At 33.7% G+C, this 22,414-nt stretch overlaps 1 long non-coding RNA gene across 1 annotated transcript; it reads left to right on the top strand.

Annotated features, from left to right (window-relative positions):
* The first annotated feature begins 1,146 nt into the window (after positions 1–1,146).
* LOC124885564 lies at positions 1,147–7,393 on the top strand. Its single transcript, XR_007042698.1, has 2 exons — positions 1,147–1,944; positions 6,873–7,393. It is a non-coding gene; the product is annotated as an uncharacterized LOC124885564 (long non-coding RNA).
* Positions 7,394–22,414: the final 15,021 nt, after the last annotated feature.

The raw sequence follows: 22,414 nt of genomic DNA, 5'->3' as shown, positions 1-22,414 counted from the left end.
TGACTATCAATTGCGAATCATAGTAATGAAAAGGAATTTTGTTTATAGAAGAGTCAATGGTTACAAGTATACAACTAAAAGATAACTTCTCAAGACGAAGAAGAAGAGATAGAAAGACTAGGTTAGATAGGAAAGACGAATAATAAGAGAAGAACATAAAGAAGACTATAGAAAGAAGAATTTAGGAAAAGAGTACTGGCAATTTAATAATTGCTTTTCCCAATTTCGGTTAGGCTATTTATAGATTTTGCTGACTTAGCCGAGTTGGTAATGAGCTGGACTATTTGATGTATTAATCCCCACCGTTGATTCCTTACAATCTCCACTGTTTATTTAAACTAATTCTCAATTTCCCTTTTCATGATTATTCAATTGCCACATGCGGACATAACAACTTTGGGTCATTACAATCCTTCCCGCTTGAAATTGACCTTGTCCTCAAGGTCAAGGATGATGCACTCGACCGTACAAACGGTTGGTTCTTACTAGTCTGCAACAGGGAGAACTGAACACCCACAAAAGTGCTAGTGCCAACTATAGTAGAACAGGTGAACGAGCTGCTGACGTGAAACCTTGTTAAGCTAAATCATCAACCTAGCAAATGACGAAGGAATTGGTTCCGTCTCATTGCCTAACCTTAAGCCGGATTTGCTTGCACCACAAAGAACCTTGGCTACGCCAATAACAACAATCTTACACTGATGTTTATCGTCACTAATAAACCAAGAACAACTCTTTCACTTCAAAGTCTCACCAGATTTCTTTGTCATTTGTCTTCGAACTACACCAGGACAATAGTAGGAGACACCAATAATGTTGATCATAAGCAACCCACCAGTGAAGCTAATAATTATACCTTTAGGCAGACTTCCAGTAAAGTGTAATTATCCCATGAAGTTATATCTTTTATGGTACCGACAAAGAAAATTATCGATACTAACATATGAAATTTGGAATCCACAGTGCAACTCAACTAGTTCATCAGGCTGAAAAGTGACTTTGTAGGCATCAATTATATCCATGACTATGAGTTGTGAATCACAGTAATGAAAAGGAATTTTGTTTATAGAAGAGTCAACGGTTACAAGTATACAACTAAAAGATAACTACTCAAGACGAAGAAGAAAAGACAGGAAAGACTAGGTTAGATAGGAAATACGAAGAAGAAGAGAAGATAAAGAAGACTATAGAAAGAAGAATTTGGGAAAAGAGTATTGGCAATTCAATAACTGTTTGTCCCAATTTCGGTTAGGCTATTTATAGATTTTGCTGACTTAGCCGAGTTGGTGATGAACTGGACTATTTGATGTATTAATCTCCACTGTTGATTCCTTACGATCTCTACCGTTTATTTAAACTAATTCCCAATTTTTCCTTTTCATGATTATTCAATTGCCACATGCGGACATAACAACTTTGATTCATTACACAATTAGTAGTTCTGTAATAATTCTTGTTGAGTTAAGAAATAGAAATATCTTCTCATTGAGTGCTTATGACCATACAATTTCTTCTCCCATTATTTAAAATTAACATGGTATTAGAGTAATTAGGGAAGATCTAGGATTTTTTCTCAAAGATTTTCAAAGATAAATTGAGAGATTTTGCTGGATTTGTGTTCGTATAGTGATCAAGGACAAATCGTTGGATGGATCGAATAACAGAGCATGTAAAGAATCTTAGAATAGTGGCTCATTAACGATAAATCATAATCATCTTCTCTATCTGAGCTCATCATATGTACCAGGATCATTATCTGTTAGAATTCAACTAACACGAAGGGAGAATTACACGCAATAGAGCTGAGCTATGGAGATAGAGCTGCTTGGAAGAAATAAATTGGGATTTTTGGATGGCTCTGTTCTAAGGAATGATTATGAAGGAGATTTGGATTAAATTTTATATCACTGCGATGTGATTGTTACCTCTTGGCTCACATGCAATGTAAGTAAGGATTTACTTAGCGGAATTCTGTATTCATCGAGTGTGCATTAGATATGGCTAGATCTCAAGAAGCATTTTGATAAGATTAATGGTTCTAAACTTTATCAGTTGTATCAAAGCATTTTTACATTAACACATAGAGTATCGACGATTTTTACTAATTACATGAGGTTGAAATATCTACGGGATGAGCATGATTCAATTTCACTCCCGCCTATTTATGATTGTCATAAGGCTAAGGAATATATAGATCACATGCAGTATCAATGCCTCTTATAGTTTTTAATGGGATAAAATAATAGTTATTCACAAGCAAGAGGCCAAATTTTGATGATGCATAATTTACGTAATGTTAATCAAGTATTTTCCCTTGTCATCCAAGATGAATGCCACAAAGAAATTGCTGTAAAAATCCATCAAAGGATGGAATTTATAGCATTGTATACTACAAGTAACAAGAGATAGAATCAATTTCAGAAAAGAAACTTCAGCTGTCTCTATTGTGTCTAGTGTCACATAAAGGGGCATATTAGGGAAGGATGTAACGGTCGTGTGAAGGAAGATTATTTTTGTTAATTGGTTATCCAGAAAATTTCAAGGGAAAGAGAAAGGCTAATGTAGTGATAGGAGGAGGACAAATGAATGCCAACAAGAGAGACAAATAAACACTTAACAATAAGGCACACAAGAACAAATGTTAAAAGGAAAAAAAATAGTAATGGAAGAACATATGTGAAACACTAAGATTCTCACACAGGAACAATTGTTACAGTTGATAAACAAAACCACACTAGACCTGCTTCAGTAGAAACTCAATGTGATGAGAAAAAACAACATGGTGAGCCACACAGTAATGCCAAAATTGCGGGTAATCTTGGTATAGACTTTCTAGAATGGATTGTAGATTCTGGAGCTACAGATCATATGATAAGTAATAATACATAATGAAAAGATAGTAGGAATGTAGGGAAAGTGTAGTTACCAACAGGTGATTCAGCCAAAGTTTCTTGTATTGTTAAGGGGGAAGATAGATTGGAAAACAACAAGTTAAAATAGTGAAAATGATGTAGCTGTAAATTGTTACAAAGAAACTGCAGGGAAGGAAAAAGTTGAAACTTTCTTTTTGAGTGTTTTCAATTTTCTGGATGGATACAAATGTCTAATGTGCCTCCTATTCATACTAGTCCATGGATGATTCTACATATCCTTCTAGATACATCTACAAGAAAAATTTAGTGATCCTTATCTTTTACTACTCTAGAATATCTAGATAATTCTACAAGATATTTATTCAAGATACTACACTAGAATATTCTAGAAGAACCTATTCTAAAAAATATCTAATATCTAGGAGTTTCTACTACAAAAATATCTACTAACTAGGAGTTTCTAGATAAATCTTAATTTCCTAACACTCGTCCTTAAGATTTTTCAATGAAACTCCCTGCAATGACCTTTGAAACTCAAACTTGTTTGTGGGAAGAGCCTTGGTTAGAATATCGGCTTGTTGTTCAACAAAAATATCTTTCTCAAGAAATTCATTTAGAAATGCAGATTTGACATCTAAATGGTAGATTTTCCACTTGTATTGTGCTGTAAGAGAAATTAGAAATCTTACTATCTCATGCCCGCAACAGGAGAAAACATATCTCCAAATCCCACTCCAGGCTGCTGGGAATAGCCTTTAACTACGAGCCTGGCTTTATGTTTGAAGATGGAGCCATCTAGATTGAACTTCATTCTATAGGCCAATTTGACACCGATGACGTTCTTTTGGTTGGGCCTACCCAATTATCATTTTTATTAATCATGGAAAGCTCCTCCTCCATTGCAGAAATTCAAGATTTATGACCCGCTGCTTCTTCAAAGAAAGATGGTTCAACAAGAACAAAACTGTATTTCTCATAAACTTCAGCTAGTGATCTAGTCTTTAACACAGGAGAATTTGAAGTTAATTCAACATCTGAATTGTGCTATTTTCCAATAATAGGACTGAAAGAAATATCACTCGTCTACGGATTTTGAGCTACAACTGAAGTACTCCCATCTTGGTTCTTTACAATAATATCTCAATTCCAATCATAGTAGCTAGACTCATCCACCGCAAGATCTCTACTGATAAGCACTTTCTTCGTATGAACATTATACAATTTGTACCCTTTTACAGTTGAGCTATAGCCCATCAAAATACAGAGTTCTTCCTTGTTATCTAATTTTCCCCTTTTAGCATCTGGAACATGTGCATAGCAGACTGAACCAAAAACTTTTAAGTGTCTCGCAAATAGCTTTATACCTTTCCATGCTTCAAATGGTGTCATGTCTTGGAGTTCTCCAATTGGTAATCTGTTTAGCAAATAAATTGCGGTATTGACTGCCTCAGCCAAAAAATATTTGGGTATCTTCTTTTCTACTAGCATACATCTCACCATCTCCATCACAGTTCTGTACTTTCTCTCAGAAACCCCATTTTGTTCTGGAGTGTAGTTCATAGTAAATTATTGTTGAATGCCTATATCTTTACAATACTTGCTAAACTGATGTGAAGTATATTTAGTTCCATTATCTGACTTATTATACTTCAACCGGCAGCCACTCTCCATTTCTACCATGGCCTTGAATTCTTTGAAAACCGAAAACACTTAAACTTAGCTACTTAAAAAATAGACCCATGTCATTCAAGCTAGATCATCTATAAAGAGAATAAAATATTTATTCCCACTCAAAGAAGTCATCCTCATTGGTCCACATATATCTGTATGAACCAATTCTAGCTTTTCTTTTGCCCTCCAAAGACTTCCTTTAGAAAAGGATCGTCTATGCAATTTACCAAATTGACATGACTCATAAATATCTCGGCACATGTCAATTTTGGGAACATCAAGGACCATACCCTTGGATTGAATATACATTAATGAACTAAGGTTGTAATGACCAAACTTTTTTGTGCCAAAGACAAGTATCACTTATTTCAACATTGAAAGAGCAACTTTGGCAGAATAGCATAAAACTGGAAAGGAATTACCAATCATGCTAATTTTATCTACTTCACAACCTTTAGGATCATAAATGACACATTTTTTATCCTTAAAAGTAAGTGAATAGTTATTGTGAAGCAACTGAGCAACACTCAACAAGTTTGAGTCAAGCTTGGCGCATAAAGAACATCGTTTATGATTTTTATACCTCCATCAATAAAAAATTTCACTGATCTTCTTCCCTGATCTTGCATCAGTGCACCATCTCCAAGCTTCACTTTGGTCCTATCAGACCTGCCCAAGCTAACAAATAGATTTTCATCAATCTCCATGTGCCTTGTGCATGCACTGTCGACATACTAATTATATCGATCAACATGTGATGTGTGTGAAGCCATGAATACCTCCTTCTCTGTTTTTTCTACTTGGTGATCTTCTGTAAAATTTACTCATTGGGAAGACTAACCTCTTTGAGTTTACTTTTGCCTGTAATACTTCTCAATGTGCCTATACTTCTTGCAGTATCTGTATTAGATAGAAGACCTCTTGGACTTCCGCCAACAATTCTTCTCCAAGTATTTTATCTTCTTACAAATACCACAAGATGGAATTTTCCTCTCCTCGATAATTTACCTTGGTATCCACCAGATTTTACCTCTCCAGAGTGTTCTGAAGAGACCTTTTTGCCTTTCTTTTGTTGCTTGAATTTATGCCTTACTTGAAAAACATCTTTGACTATCCCTTTACTTCTCATAGTTACTAGTTGCTCTTGGATTTGCAACTTAGAGATCAACTCAATTTTTGAAAGAGTAGTCAAGTCACAAGACTTTTCAATAGCTGAGATTTTTTATCCAAAATTTTTTGGAAGGCTGACCATGATCTTCTCTACAATCTTATGATCTGGAAAGTTTTCACTAAGTATCCTTATTTGGTTCATAATATCCATCAACTTGGAAGAGTATTCTTTTACACTATCTGAATCCTTCATCTTCAAGAGCTCAAACTTTCTCTTCAAAGCTAAGACCTTAATAGACTTAACTCTATTGTTGCCTTCAAACTCCTCATTTAGCTTATCCTAGGCTTTTTTTCCTATCTCACAAGCCATAATCCTTGTAAACATTACTTTCGTAAGGCTTGAATATATGCAGGCAAGAGCTCTTGGAGATTAGTCACAAACTCATCATACTTTTTAATATCATTGAGAGTTGGGTTGTCTCTCAATGGCTGAACAACAGGTTCTCCTCTCTCAATGACATTCCACAAGTTGAAAGCCTTCAAATAAGCCTTCATTTTAATGGCCCAACTATGATAATTCTCGCCAGAAAAAATTGAAGGATCCATCGTTGGTTGATTTTCTGGTGCCATATTTTCCAAAAAACAAATCCAAGAAAAGACCTTAAAAAATGAGTCAATCAACAAAAAATAAATTCAGATCCTGTAAGAAATTGGCTCTGATACCATATCAGAAGGAGGGGAAGAGGGATTGTAAAACAACAAGTTGAAACATTGAAAATGATGCAGCTGTAAATTGCTACAAAGAAACTACAGGGAAGGGAAAAGCTGAAACTTTCTTTTTGAGTGTTTTATATTTTCTGGATAGATACAAATGTCTAATGTGCCTCCTATTTATACTAGTCCATGGATGATTCTAGATATCCTTCTAGATATATCTACAAGAAAAATCTAGTGATCCTTATCTTCTACTAATCTATAATATCTAGATAATTCTACAAGATATCTATTCAAGATACTACACTAGGATATTCTAGAAGAACCTATTCCAAAAAAATCTAATATCTAGGAGTTTTTACTATAAAAATATCTACTAACTAGGAGTTTTTAGATAAATCTTAATTTTCTAACACAACATTTAAATTTTATCTTTTATCTATAAACAAGATGACAAAGAATTAAACTATTGTCTCTTTTTTAACCACATGTTTTGTGTTTCAGGACCTCTTCTCTGGGAAGTTCAAGGCAATTGGTGATATAGAGGAAGGCTTATATGTACTGAATTGTCAAGCAAAACAAGAAGAATGAATATGAACAATGTCTACTATTAGGGAAAATGGTGATCCAACACTTTGGTACATAAGATTAGTCCATGTCCCTATTGGAGTTCTTCGAACAATAAAAGATTTCAAAAAATATAGTAGTTTTACTGTAGATCAGTGCACTTGTCCTTAAGATAGACAAACCAGAGTTCTATTTTCCATCAGTGCTACTAAGACAGATGGTGTGTTTGATTTAGTTCATATGGATGTTTGAGGCCTTCACAAGGTAGCTACTCATAATTACATGGGATATTTTCTTACCTTAGTTGATGAAAAATCTAGATAGACATAAAAGTTTTTGATTGCCTTGGAGTTTGATGTAATTGTTGTTCTCAAACAATTTCTGTTAATGATAAAGAATCAGTTTGGGAAATATGTTAAAGTGTTCAGGTCTGATAATGGAGGAGAATTTTTTATGCTAACTGTCATGGATTATTTGTAATGCATGGTATAATTAATTATATGTATTTTTTACACAGTCAATAACAAAATAATGTTGTGGAGAGGAAATATAACAAAATAAAATTATGAAAAGAAAACATAGACACCTATTAGAAATTGCTAGAGCCATTAAATTTTAGGGTCATTTGCCTAGTAGATTTTGGGGAGAATGTATGAAAGCTGCAACACATATAATCAGTAGAATACCTTTGTAAGGTGTTTTATGACGAACAACCTTCTTTGTCACATCTTAAGGTGATTGGTTGTCTTGCATTTGCTACGAATTTGTTGAGATGAGATAAATTCACTTTAAGAAAAGGAAAACTATTTTGTTTGGTTATGCTGTAGATCAGAAGTGATGGAAACTGCTAGATGTTATTCAAGGACTATACTTGTTAGAAAAGATGTTATTTTTTATGAAATTGTTTTCCCTTTTAATCTAAAGATCTTGATTTAGAGGATGATCAACAATTTGTTATCTCATATCCACATGCTATAGGATCTAAGCATACTCCATGTGTTATATCTGCACCTGTAATAATAGATGACATTTTGTTTGAGATTGCGTAGAATAGGCCACCTTCTTGTGAACATGTTAATGATAGTTCATCAGCTTGCCTAGTTAATGAGCACACTCCATCAGGTATCGCAGTATGCATACAGAATTAAAGAAGATAATAGTTCTTCTCAGGATCATAAACAAACATCAGTGTCTACTCTACCTATTGCTACTAGAAAATCAAGAAGGTCTGTTAATCCTCCCATATGGCACACAAACTATGTATTTCCAAGGACGAAAGTAGCTGGAAGTTATTTGTATTCTATTGTAAATGTGGTAGATCATAATAATATTTCACCATTTTATAGGAGCTTTGTCACTAATTTCTCTCAAGAGAAGGAGCCTACTTCTTATCATGAAGCTATACAGAATCCAAAACGGGTTGGAACTATGAAAAATGAAATACAAGCATTTAAGGACAATTACACATGAGAGATCACTCAACTTCCTAAGGACAAGAGGGCAATAGGATGTAAATAGGTATATAAAATAAAGTACAATTCTAGTGGATAAATAGATAGGTTCAAAGCTAGGTTGGTTTCCATGGGACACAGCTTGGTGATCTGTGGAAATTCTTTGATCTCTTGAAAATTTAACAAGCAGAACACTATCTCAAGGATTTCAACAAAGGCTGAATATAGGAGTCTGGCATCAACTGTAGCTGAGATTGTATGGCTGGCTAGTCTTTTTAAGGAGTTGGGAGTTCTTGTGGAGTTGCCTCTGCCTATATACTATGACAGCATGTCTTCTATTTAGATTTCAGTCAATCCAGTTTTTCATGAGCACACCAAACACATAAATACAGATTGCCATTTTATTCAAGAAAATATTCGACTTGAAATGGTTCAACCAACATAGGGGGTGTTTGGATGAACTTATTTTAAGTGGCTTAAAAGCTACAAGCCAAAAGCCAAAAGCAGGTAACAACCTACTTTTGACTTTTGGCTTATTTTTGTACTTTCAAGCTAAAGTAAAGTGCTTCTCAGCACTTTTTATTCTTGTCAAACACTTTCAAAAATAAAAAAAATGCTTAAAAGTCAAAAGCACTCAAAAATAAATCAATTCAAACACCCTCATAGTCTAATACAGAGGAGCAGCCAGCAGACTTGCTTATCAAAGGTCTCACTCGTATTTAACATACTTATCTTTACCAAGCTAGGAATGAAAAATGTTTTTCATACCCCTAGATTAAGGGTGGGTGTTAAGCAATTAGTTAAGTGTACGGTTGTTCATTAACTGGCAGTATACAACTGTCAGTCTAGAATCAGTTAGTTAAATTAATTAATTAATAAGATTAGTTAGCTGATTTGTGTCTATAAATAGAGGATCAATGCATAGCAGTTAGTAGTTTTGTAATCATTCTTGTTCAGTTAAGAAATGGAAATATCTTCTCATTGAGCTCTTATGTTCATACAATTTCTCCTATTCTCTAAAATTAACAATTACTGTTTTTTTTCAAAGTTTTGCACTTCAATTTTCACATTATTGCTTTTAAATTTTTTATCTTTTTGCTCTCTTCTTAATAGTGATTTATTCGTTTGAAGATGAATTACAATTGCATTACTACATTGTGAATAAGGTTTGTAATATTTTCTAAATTTTAGGAAATCAAGAAAATAAATTAGTTATATCTTTTATCCTCATAGTCATAAATTCATACTAGACCTTTTTAGATTTTTAACATTGAAAAAATGGCAGTTGCAATAATTATTTAAGAGCTGAGTTTTTTAAGAGCTTGGTGAATGGAGGTCATGAATGGACTAAAGAGAGATTAGGAGGGAGAAGGGTTAACTTTAATAGCTGTTTTTTCTTTTGTACTGTTAGTTTTAGGTGTACTAGTCTTAGTATACGCGCTCCGCGCGTGTAGTTTACTTTAATGAGTTTAATTTTATAAAATTACTACGATGTCTATTTTTTGGCGAGAAGAAGTTTGTGTTTAACTAATAAATTTAGAAACCACTTTAGAGCAACTATTACTATTTGACTAAGTTTTTAAAGTGCTTTTAAATGTATTTTTCTCAAAAATGCTTTTAGAACAAAATTAAATTCATTAATCAAGCACAAATAAATATAAATATTTTTGTTCATAAGAAAACAAATCTGAAAATCACAAAATTGAATATCCATTCACAAAACTTACAACTCTAATTCATAAAGTTCTATATAATAAAAAATATACTCATAAACCTAGAAAATTATTGAACTTGAAGTTAAAATAACATGACGTTATGCAGCGCTTACATTACAATCATTCACAAAATAAGATTACAAAGAAAACTATAATAAAAATATCTTAAGATTTAATATGCTTTAATCAAGTGACCTACATATAGAAAAACTGATATTACAAACACAAAACCTAGAGAGAATAATCTCTCCAAAACAAAACACTTTACTTGTGAATGCTATTATATTATTTGCAGCAATAAAGAATCCCCAATATATATTAGTCCAAATTTTTTTCCTCCAACAAAGGATTAATCTAATATGGAAGAAATATTTTTAAAAGAATATATATTTTCCATAAATTTTTTTTTTAATTATGGCAGAAAATTTGAGTAAATACTAATAAAAAATAAACACTCTCAAACTTGGAATAAAAAGGCAATATTTAATACAAAAATTAAAGATTTATTTAAAAAATTTCATAATTAGAAAGTCCATAAATTACGTGATATTTAATATAAAAATTAAAGATTTGTTTAAAACTTTCCTTAATTAGAAAGTCCATAAATTACAAAAATAAATATTTATAATGTACGTTTTTAGGGCTCTTTAAACTTTTAATAATTAATTAATAATTGAAGGAAATAGGTGAAACGACAATTTTATCTATTATGAAATTTTTTAATAAAGGATAAAAAGTTCAAATCACTTTTCTAAGGTTTTCACACTTTTAATATATTATAGATTATAGATTATAGATGACTAAAATCATTGATCTTTTAATACATAACGGACAATTTTAATTAAGTGGATATATTAGGGACTAAAATAATCTAAAGCCCATACATTAATTAAGGACCATTTTGATCATTTTCCCTCAAAAATACATCTACTTTAATTTTTTATTATTTGATTTATCTATTCAAATTATCATTTTCATATTTGGACGACGGATTAGCACGCCTACTTCAAACAGAAACAATGTTTGGCCAAACTCATTTGCAGCCTGCACTCAGTGTCCCTTTCTTCTATCCTGATCTTTTCTCTTCTTTCATTTACTTTGACAGGATAGTATAACACTGAGCCTTTTGGTAATGAATTTTTTCACCTTATTCAAAAATCTTTGTTCGATCATAAAAATATTAAATACAACTTGAAGTTGTATTTATAATTTAAAAAACAGTTCAATACTTGTTTTCACTTTTTTCTTTGAAAAAAAAATCCTAAATTTTTTATTTTCATAAAATAGTCCCATTTAAATTATATTACATTTTAAATCACATTTTACTTTTTTAAAAATATATTTAAATTTTAAAATTTTATTTCAAAAATTATGACCGAATGCAATTTCAACTCCAACTTTAGAAATTTTCAAATAAAGTTAATTATTTTTTTGTTTTCATGGTCAAACGCCTACTTGATTAGGTCTCAATTCAAACTTGTCAATAAAAGGGTATTTACTAAATAGTTTTGTCATTATTTAGTCATCCTATTATAATTCAAGTATAATTTGTACACACTAAGACAACATAATGACACATCTACCATATTTCCAACTCTATTCTCATAGTTTTTCAATAAAATCAAGGTAAAAATTGAAAAGAAAAATTCGTTCAATTTTATTTAATGTAAAATTGAACACATACTTTTTATTAAGACAATAAATTAAAAAATCAAAAAGAAAGATATGAACACTATATTAGAAGGTAAACAACTTAAAAAATATCATCTCTTCTGGTCTTCATTCTTGATGATAATCTTGTTTCGTTTCTCTTAACTTCACATACATAATTCAATCAAAAATCAAATGTTTTAAAAATACTTTAGTGCTATATAAGTCTTTCTTTCTCTATATTGCTTTAAACTGTTTTTGGCTTGAACCGAGAGTCTAGGAAGATTGAATTACAGGTGACAAAAAAAGTTTTAAAACAAAGTGTAAGTGACTCTAGTCTTAAAAATTGAGTGTAGGTGACAATTATTAAATGATGGATTAAAAAAGTTAGAGAATTGCTCACAAATTTTTTATTTTACACTTTGACTCAATATAAACTCTAATATAACTAAAAATGGAGGGGAAAAATGTGGGTCTCTACTTTGTCTCTTTTCGCTTTGGTTGTTGTTTTCTCTCTTTTCGCAAATTGTTGTTCATTGTTGCGGTTGTTTTCTTCTTCCTCTTCTTCATTATCATCATCTTCTTCTTCATTTGTCGTACCATTTTTGTAGTTTTTACCGCTATTGCTGCTACTAGACCAAAATTTTTAGGTCAAATTTTGTTCGTTTATCATTGGACATTACTTCATAGGTGATTTTGGTAAGTAAAATTATGATTTTTAGTTGAATTTCTCATCCAGGTATATTGCTGTCAACAATGGATAGAATCTGAAGTTGAATCAAACTAATGACTCACCTATTGCAACAGAATCTGAAGCTAAATCCAACAAATGACTCATCTGTTAGATTCATGCATACAACACTATGGAACCTAAAGTTAAATCCAACAGATGAGTCATCTATTGCAACAGATGACTCATCTGTTGGTATTCATGTTACAATGCACAAAACCTAAATTTAATTCCAATAGCTGAGTCATCTGCTGCAACAGGTGACTCATCTATTGGATTCATATCATAACACTAGGATAAACCTGAAGCTAAATTCCAACATATGAGTCATTCGTTGCAATAGATAACTCATCTGTTGTAATACTAATAATGATAGTGTAGTGTATATAATTTTTTTGTTGTTGTATATACTATACTATCATTATTAATTATACTGTAATATCATTATTAATTTTTTTAACAAATGTCTTTAGGTACCATTAATGGATGGATCAATAATAATAGGGGTTGATTGTCATGATGAATAGATAGAGAAGAATAATCGATATATTTGGCGTTGGAAGAATAGTAAAATATTAGAGCCGATACAGTCCAAAAAATATTTTGTATGATGATTTTGTGAACTTAATCATCAGCTATTGTGAACTAAATTATCAATCAAACTATCTTGTCATTAGTTACATGCACGACTCCATTGAAAATCAGAGGGTTCTACCTTTTAAGATAAGTAATCAGGTTCGTTTGCATGCTTATCTGAGTGATGCAACTAGGCCAGTTTTAAGGGTGTACATGGTTAAAAAATTCATAGAGAATGAGAATCAGAATGTAGAACAAAAACAACAAGAACAAAAAGATATGTTTGATGATAAATTGAATAATGTGGACATGAATATTCCAAATGATGAGAGAGTGGAGATAAAGTGAAGGTGAAGGAGGATCAAACACCTATGCCTGTTGTTATAAGTAATACAGTGGGGGCAGTTCTCAATCAACACCATCGAGCAATATTCAAGATAATGAGACTAATTTTTACAAGGGAATGACATTTAAGAATAAGGAAGAACTAGTTACTTCATTGAATATTGCTTGCTTGAAAAGACATTTCAGACCTAAGAAGGTCATTAATTTGCGCAATATGTATTGTTTTAAATGTGCTCATACGAAGTGAAAGTGGTGGTTGAGGATTGTGAAATTCATAAGTTCTGACAGATTCATCATTAAAACTTATGAAAAGTATCACACATGTGGTTCGAAGCATATTAGAAGCCATAATCTGTACGTCACGGCAAAGGTCATCGGTAAACTTCAAAAATAGATTCCCCAATGGAGAAGACCTTTCTTCAAGATAAATGGCCAATTAACTCCGTACAGAATTGGGTTATAAAGTGAGTTATTGAAATATTTATAAGGACATGGAGATTACAAAGTCATTGGTTAAAGGAACACATGAGTAAGGGTATGCCGTGCTTGATGCCTACCATTACATGCTTGAGTCCACAAATTCTGAAAGTAAGACGGTGTTGTAGGTTGATGAAAATGAAAGGTTCAAGTACTTTTTTGTAGCATATGGTGCATGAATTCCTGGTTTTCAACAATTAGAAAATTCATAGCCGTTGATGGGGCATTCTTAAGAAGCAAGTATGAAGGAGTTTTAATATCGGTGCTGGCAAGGGATACAGAGAATCACATCTTTCCTGTCGCTTTTTATGTAGTGGACAAGGAATGTGATACCCCATATCAATATTTTTTTGAACAAATACAAAGCTAGGTAAATGATTGTAACGACCCAATTTTTTAGAACCGGAATATCACACGGTACTTATGATCCCGAAGGACCACAAGCCAACCCTCTATTGATATCTGTACCTGGACAGTGCATAATATAGATAATAAATGCAGAAACTGGCCATAAGGTTCAAAACATCTAAAAATACTCAAAATTTAAAACTAAATACTGATACATCTGCTCGAAAAACCTCTAAACTGTCTGAGCTATAGAGCTGATGGGACATATCCCCAACTAACTCCATCTACTGAAAATAAATAGAATCTAATGCAATAATGATAAAAGGATCATTCTCGAATGAACAGGGCTCACTGCTATGTCTACTGCTGCTGACTGGGGCTGACCTGCTAAGGGTACTCTGGATCTTGTGCCTCTGAACTTATGGTGTCAAATAAAACACCATAGCACAAATGTGACAGTACGAGAATATACCGAGTATACACATAAGGTAAGGCTAAATACAAGGGCTCATGCATGAACAATTACTTAACTGAATAATCATGAGAGTATTGAATGAGAACACATGCATGAATGCACAACCTATAACTAAAATCATCATGACTCGAAATACTAAAACTCGATTACTGCTTTACTGACATCTGAACTCACTACTAATACTGAGATATTGAACAACTGAATCATCTAATACTGATAACAGAGTACTGAAGTTGAGATCTGTCTTATCTAGCGAATGATCTAAAAAACTGATGATACTAAAACTGATTAAGTGAATCTACTCATATCAGTGACTGAATTTTGAGCTTTCTACTCTCGACTGACTGCATCAGAGATCAAAACTCTCTAACAGATGATTCTGGAATCTACTATCAATGATAAAAAATGATTATATCTGAGATCAAACCTATCTAGCGGAAGATCTCTGAATCTGATAATAATAATACTCAACTGAATCTGAGATTGAGATCAAACCTATCTAGCGAGTGATCTCTAGATCTAATAATGAGATTGCTCAACTGAATTTGAGACTGAGATCAAGCCTATCTAGTGGGTGATCTCTGGATCTGATAATGAGATTACTCAACTGAATCTGAGACTGAGATCAATCCTATCTGACGGGTGATCTCCAAATCTGATAGCAAGAATACTCAACTGAATCTGAGACTGAGATCAAGCCTATCTGATGAGTAATCTCTAGATCTGATACTGAATAACTTTATATGGGGCCAATCATATCTGACGGGTGGTCCATAAATTAATGGAACTATCTGAGTTCCTCTCTAAGATAGATAACTGTATCTAACAGTCCTTATTTCTGAAGATTGATACTGAAACTGCAACTGTGGGAAATAGTCACTTAACTGATATTCCCCAAATCTCAACTGGTGGAGTCCAACCTGTAATCCCAGTTGAAAGGGTGTCAATACCGTGCCACGGATAAAGACCTCTCTATCCAAGCCTATCTGACAGGTGACCCTCGCAGGAAGTCAAGCCTAAGGCATATAATAGTCAAGCTTATCTGGCAGGTGACCAGCCTTTCCTGATGGGTGACTCCTACATCCTGCACTGGATATGGAGTTTTAGAGTTCAAGGATTGCTCCTAACAACTTTGCTTTTCTAACGGGGAGCTGTCATCCTTGCCCTTGCCCGGTGCTAGCTCCTACTCCCAACTAAAAGAATCTAAACTGATTTTTAACTTAACGCAAACTAAGCTGAATCTGGCACTGATCATTTTTCTCGAATGGTCTGACTGAGTTAAACTGAATTCACTTGGTTCTGTATCTGACGGAATGCTACTGAATCTCGTTATCTGACTGAACGACACTAAACTTTGAATACAGTACTCAATTACTACAGAGGTCAGAATTGGACACTTGAATACTACTAGATCTGAGCTGGGTACAGAACTGAAGCTAGATTACTAGCGATACTGAGATTATGGTGGTTACAGATATTATTAAGATTTCTTAAGTTCTGTATCTATCTAAGAATACAGAGTTTTATAACTCACTGAGTTTTGAGAATCATGGCTCGACTGAAATTATCATGAAAACTGACATGGGCTCTAGACAACAGCTAAATTGTCTGGTATAAATACCTCCAGGACTCGATAACATAAAAGTAAAACATAACCATTCTTCAATAATCAATACCATGAACAATCATTCACCATAACAATCACTAAGGCATCACTTCAAGCATTTGGGAATCCTAAACATGTAATAACATAGAGGGACATGCTATTGGATCATACTCCATTCAACAAGGCCTTGCATCAAACACTTAGCATGTATTAAAGTCTTAGCATGTATCAAAGAGCACATAATTGGGGAATTTCATGCTATCATGTCACAATTCATTCACTAAGGCTTTTCAATAAACACTTGACATACATGGGCTTGCACATAATTGGGGATTTCTAGTCAACATGCTATAATGGTTCTAATTCCTTCACATAAGCATTTTATCAAATATATGGGGAGCATGCTTTGCTTATTCAACAATTTTCTTCACTCCATTAACATAAAAACATCACTTAACAAGCAACTTGAAGAAGGTTTATCATGAACATCACATGAATATCACATACTAGGGTCAAAGCTTGAAAACCTTACAAACAAACATGAATCAAAACTCAATAATAGAATGAACAACAATTTCAACTCACATGAATCATGAAAACCCACAAACATAAGATCTTTGAATTTTAGAAAAGGGTTCTTGAGCTTCTTGGATGAAAGGGACCCAAGAATCAACATCTACATACCTTAGAGAAACTCTTTCTTAAAAGCTCTTGGGAGATATTCTTGATCTCTTTTGATTTTTCTTGAATAAGAAATAAGGGTTTTGATTTTGTAGAAATCCTAGTTTTTTTATGTTGAAGATAAGAAATAAAGTTGTGAGCCTTGATAAGATATAAATAGGGGATGAAAAAAGTGTGAAAATACCAAAAAAGCCCTTTAAAAATCGAGTTAAAAAATGTTGAACGGGGGCTGCAATAGTTGAAGCAACGGTCCGTCGCTCAGTCTGACGATTCATCGGATTGTCCGTCGTACATTGGCCTGGAAAAGAATACACTGCCTCGAGGTGATGGTCGAAGCGACGGTCTGTTGGACCGTCCGTCGCATGTTGGCCAAGATGAGGTCACACTGCCTCAGCGTGACGGTCTGTCACAGCCTCGATGATCCATCGGATCATCCATCGCACGTGACGGTCTCAGTGATAGTTCGTCGCTGCCTTAACGGTCCGTCGTCCTGACCATCGCACTTGGGTGTCACTTCCTTTGTTGCGATGGGATGGGCGACGGTCCATCGCAAGATCGACGGTCCGTCAACCCAGCCATCACACCTGGGCGGTTCCAACTATTTTCAGTAAAACGGCCATAACTTCCTAGTCCAATGTCAAATTTTGACAAAATTGGTATCGATGTAAATCTTAATCAATGATCTACATGACAAAAAATCGATATTACGAAAATTCTACACAGTTCAAAATATTTCTCACTTGGGAAGACACTTCTCAACCTTTTTGGACCGAATTTACGCTTCACTTGACATGCTCTAAGACTTAGACTACGAGAGAAATTTACGGGGTCTTACAATGATATCGATGAGTTGTGTATAATTTCATATATGCATCCAAGTATCTAAAAGATAGGTTCAATTTTCTACCTTTTAGCTTACTTTGATTGTTGCATGAGGCACCCTGGGGAAAATATTTAAAACAACTAGCACAACTCAAAGGTCGTGTCTCATTTTGATAAAGAAGCTAAAGTGTATGATAGAGCTATGTTTTTTGAACATTTTAGTCAAATAATGGATATGGAGCCCAAGGCAGCACAACATCTCGAATGTATCGGTTTTAAGATACGGAGTCGAGCATTTTGTCCGAGAACTAGGTACATTATTATAAATTTAATATCTTATTTGAGTTTATTGTAATACTATGTCGTACTAAGTTATTTTTTTATATAGGTATAATATTATAACGTCAAACATAGCTAAATCAGTGAATGCAATATTTGACGTTGAAAGAGAATTTCCCCTTTATGGCGCTATTTGATGAAATAAATATGAGGTTTTCCAAATTATTTTACGAGAGGTGTATGGAGTTGGTGAACTCACCTAACAGACTTGTCCTTCAATGGAAACAAAACTATCAAAGTATGTCAGTTCGAGAAATAAGTTATTGGCCTATCAAATAGATAATTACAAGTTCAGTATCAACGGTCATGGTGATTGTAACGCCCCAAAAATCTGTCTCGAGACATCACAGGATGCTTAGGACAACAAGTGATCCCAAGCTAACCCTTCTACTGGCATAACGCATAAGCAACTAAATGATGTGCATAAAACGACTGAGTTCACTGCACGAAAACATAATAATGATGGAATCTGAAAAAAATACAATATCAATAAAACTTTTACATTCTGATAAATTCTAAAAGAGGGACTGAAAATACATAACTGACTCTAACTGACATCTGTGAAACCTCTACTATACTGGCTATAGATAGCTGGGACATGACCCCCAACTATCCCAAATCAATACAACTAAATAAATAAAATAAAATACTACTCAAACTATATAAGTGACTAGATCCCTTGAATCAAGAGGACTCATCACCTGCTGACTGGAAGCTACAATCTATCTGATTATGGTATAAGTGCTACAACTAAATTTATACCTACATTATGAGATAATGTAGCACATAGACAGACATATATGTGGATCAGTACTTTGAGGATGTACTGAGTATATGGGGGTGAATGTATAAGTAAAACATAATATCAATCATTATAATTTGTAAACGATGCATGCTAAATGTAAATGACTCACGTAAGCTGGAATATCTAAAATATTGAAATATACAACAATAGGAAGCAAAACATACTTTATAAATCTTGTGAGCCATAACATTTAGTTCTAAAGGATGAGCTTGTATTCTCTCTTTAAATCATATTGTTTAGGTGTAGAAAGGACTCACTCTAAAATCTAAATTCTAAAAGCTAAAATCCAAAGTTACTATCTTTCTTTAAAATATAATCTGAGTAAAACTTGTGCGCCTTCACACTTAGTTTTCTAAAAACTTTTCTGTTACTCTCTCTGTTCTAAGATCTCTAGTCTGAAAGGAAACTCTTTAGAAATTGTTATGAAAAAGAAAATACTTCATCTCAAGACTTTAAGAATTTTAAAACCATAGCTTTCAAAAAATATGATTTTATCTTAAGGCTTTAAGCCAATAGACTATTTTAAGAGTGGGGGCATCTTTTGGGAGTTTCTTCTAACCGACATAAACCATGTGAGCTGACATGGATTCCAACGTCTTGTCAATGTTAGGGAGAGCTTTTCTACCTTTGCCATCGAAATAGAACCTTAACTTAAGTGATCACAATCTTAGTCATCCACGTAGAAGTGGGAATAATCTTAATCCTACGGTGGCACGAAGTTCTGGGGCATGAAACCTTGGAATCATACCCAACTCGGTGCTAAATACTACTCCCATACTTACGCTGAGAACTTTAGGAACTCCACTTTAAAATAAGCACAAAGTTTTGCAAGAAAACCAATTATGCTCTTTTCTTTTCTTTAAATCTCAACTCATATGAACAAAGTGGATTCTTTATCTTAGCTTAGGACCAAAAAGGACAAATCTTTATCAAAATTTGAGAATAATCTTAACTGAGGATGCTCATAACACAAATAATCTCAAAATAGCAATCTTAATTAGGGCGTAGTGACCCATGCATCAATCTCATGTTAAAACATCTCAAAATTCATGCTTGATAATGTAAATATTCATAAATCATCTTAAAATCTGGAAATTTCAGCAATATGCATGAACTTATGAACATACTTATATAATTCAACTTCTAAATCATTGAGAATATCATAAGCTTGTAAATAACAACAATGGGTATAAACCCCAACTTGAATTCCATGGAAAAATCATATATAATTCAGAAAATCTACAATTAAAATAAGTCTTTGGGCACAAAGATGAAAGATTTATCCTTGTTTAAACCCCATATACCTTAATTGGTGATCTTTGATGAAAAACTTGAATCTTGGATTCCTATTGATGCTTTGAAGATGAATTCTTAGATCCCTTGTGTTGGAAATCCTAAATCATGAATTTCTTTGGAGAATTAATGGAGGAATTTGGATTTCTTAGGGAGAAAGTTTGATAAACTAGGGTTTTGCTTGAGAGAGATTTGATGAAATGAATGTAAAGTGCTTTGAAGGGGTTTAATTCACTATTTAAGATGGACTAGGGTCTGGGAGAATGACCAAAATGCCCTCTTTAAACTCCCAAGCGAAACTGAAAAAAGAAACATTTTGCGAACTGGGTGGCCACCGCCACGCACCACTATCGCGGTGGCTCACTGGATTTTGGAAAATCAGGAACTAGGCTCCCTCCGCGATGCGCCACAATTGCGGAGCCCTTATGTTTGTCATTTTGTCCACTGGCACGATGCACCAGGATCGTGGAGTCCTACTGGAATGGGACAATTGGGAAAATGGGCTTCTGCACGATGCAGGGCTATCGCGGAGGGCCACTGGAATTTGACAATTGCAGATTTCTCCTTCTCCGCGACACGCCAAGTGCCCAGGTGGCACACTATCTACTTAAAAATTCCATAACTCATTCACCGAGTGTCGGATTTGGGCGAATTTGGTATTAATGGAAAGCTTATTCAATTTCTCACACAATGAAAAGTGGAAATCTTGAAAATTCCACATGAAATAAATATTATTCATCTTTGAAGAATATTCTTAACATTCTAGGGATTAATTTAAGCTAGGAAAAATATGGGGTATTACAATATCTCCCCCTTGAGAACATTCGTCCCTGAATGATACTGACTTGGTTGAGATACTAGGAAAAGACTGAAATGATACGCAGGATACTTATGAATTGAATCATGACTTAATATCTAAATCTGAAACTGATGCATGATGCATGTACTGAGCTGAATCCACAATTTACATAGATGCGAACAGACTATATCTTGAAATATCCATACTCACGAAATTTCAAGTAGCAAGACTAGACTAAATTGGAAGATGGAAAACTAAGGAAATTTATCTGTCGGACTGTTATACTGGATTGCTGACTATACGGACTGAATCATACTAAATGCTCATAATCAGATGGAGTATTTCTTCAACAAATTTCTAAGAAACTTCTAGTGCTATTAGGGAGTAATGAACTATGGGCATAATCTGAACAAAACATCTGAATAGGAAACTACAACATTGCTACGACTCTATAGCATGGAACTTAGACCTATAAATCATAAGTCAGGATAGAATTTCTATGCCTTAATCAAAGCAACTTCTTACTTTCAAGCTTAGCAACACTTCTCAACCACTCCCCCAACTATACTATTCCCCTCAAATACCATACACGCTTGATTCAACCTATAATTCTCACATGGCATTGATAAATCCTTCTACTAAAGTCTAAACTGAACTAAATCCTCTCATCATGGTCAGGCATGACTCGGAATCACAAGGTACTGCATACAACCTCTTATACTAGCCTGAACCATGAACTAAATACCCCAAGCATTGTCACACAACTACCTACACTAGGATGACTCTTCTTATCATTTTAACAACTAAATTCAACCTCTTACTAGAAATCCATTAATGCATCACACGCCTATCCCCTTATACACTAACATGACGTTCAAGCCTATTTTTATATCCACACATGCACTTCTAAACAAATACTCATAAGAGTATCTCTCCTGTATTCTCTAATACCTCTATCAATAATAACCTCCATGCACCATTCAATTCTCAAGATGATACACATAAAACATTCTCAACTAACCAAGTCATACACAAGAAAATAAACTTCTCCTCAAAAATTCTTTCAAACTTATAGACTTACACAAAACCAGCTTACAACAATCTTCCTAAACATAACACATTTACTCTCTCCCATCTACATAATTTTTTTCATCATCACTCTTTTGACCTGGGGGAGGTCACTGAAAGGTTGGACTGCCAGGGTCTAAAACATGAAGGGATACTAAGCAGAACTTGACACTTTACTAAGGCATGAGGAATAGAGTATTCACGACATAGGTTCATTAAAAGGGTCTAATCTAAGGACGTACATGATATAACTCTAGATTTCGCTAATCGTTAAGGGTGTTGCATGAGTACTGGAACTG

This window comes from Capsicum annuum, chromosome 7 (genome assembly GCF_002878395.1).
Source record: "Capsicum annuum cultivar UCD-10X-F1 chromosome 7, UCD10Xv1.1, whole genome shotgun sequence".
In the NCBI taxonomy this organism is placed as follows: Eukaryota; Viridiplantae; Streptophyta; class Magnoliopsida; order Solanales; family Solanaceae; genus Capsicum; species Capsicum annuum.
This window is presented reverse-complemented; position numbering and strand designations above follow the sequence as displayed.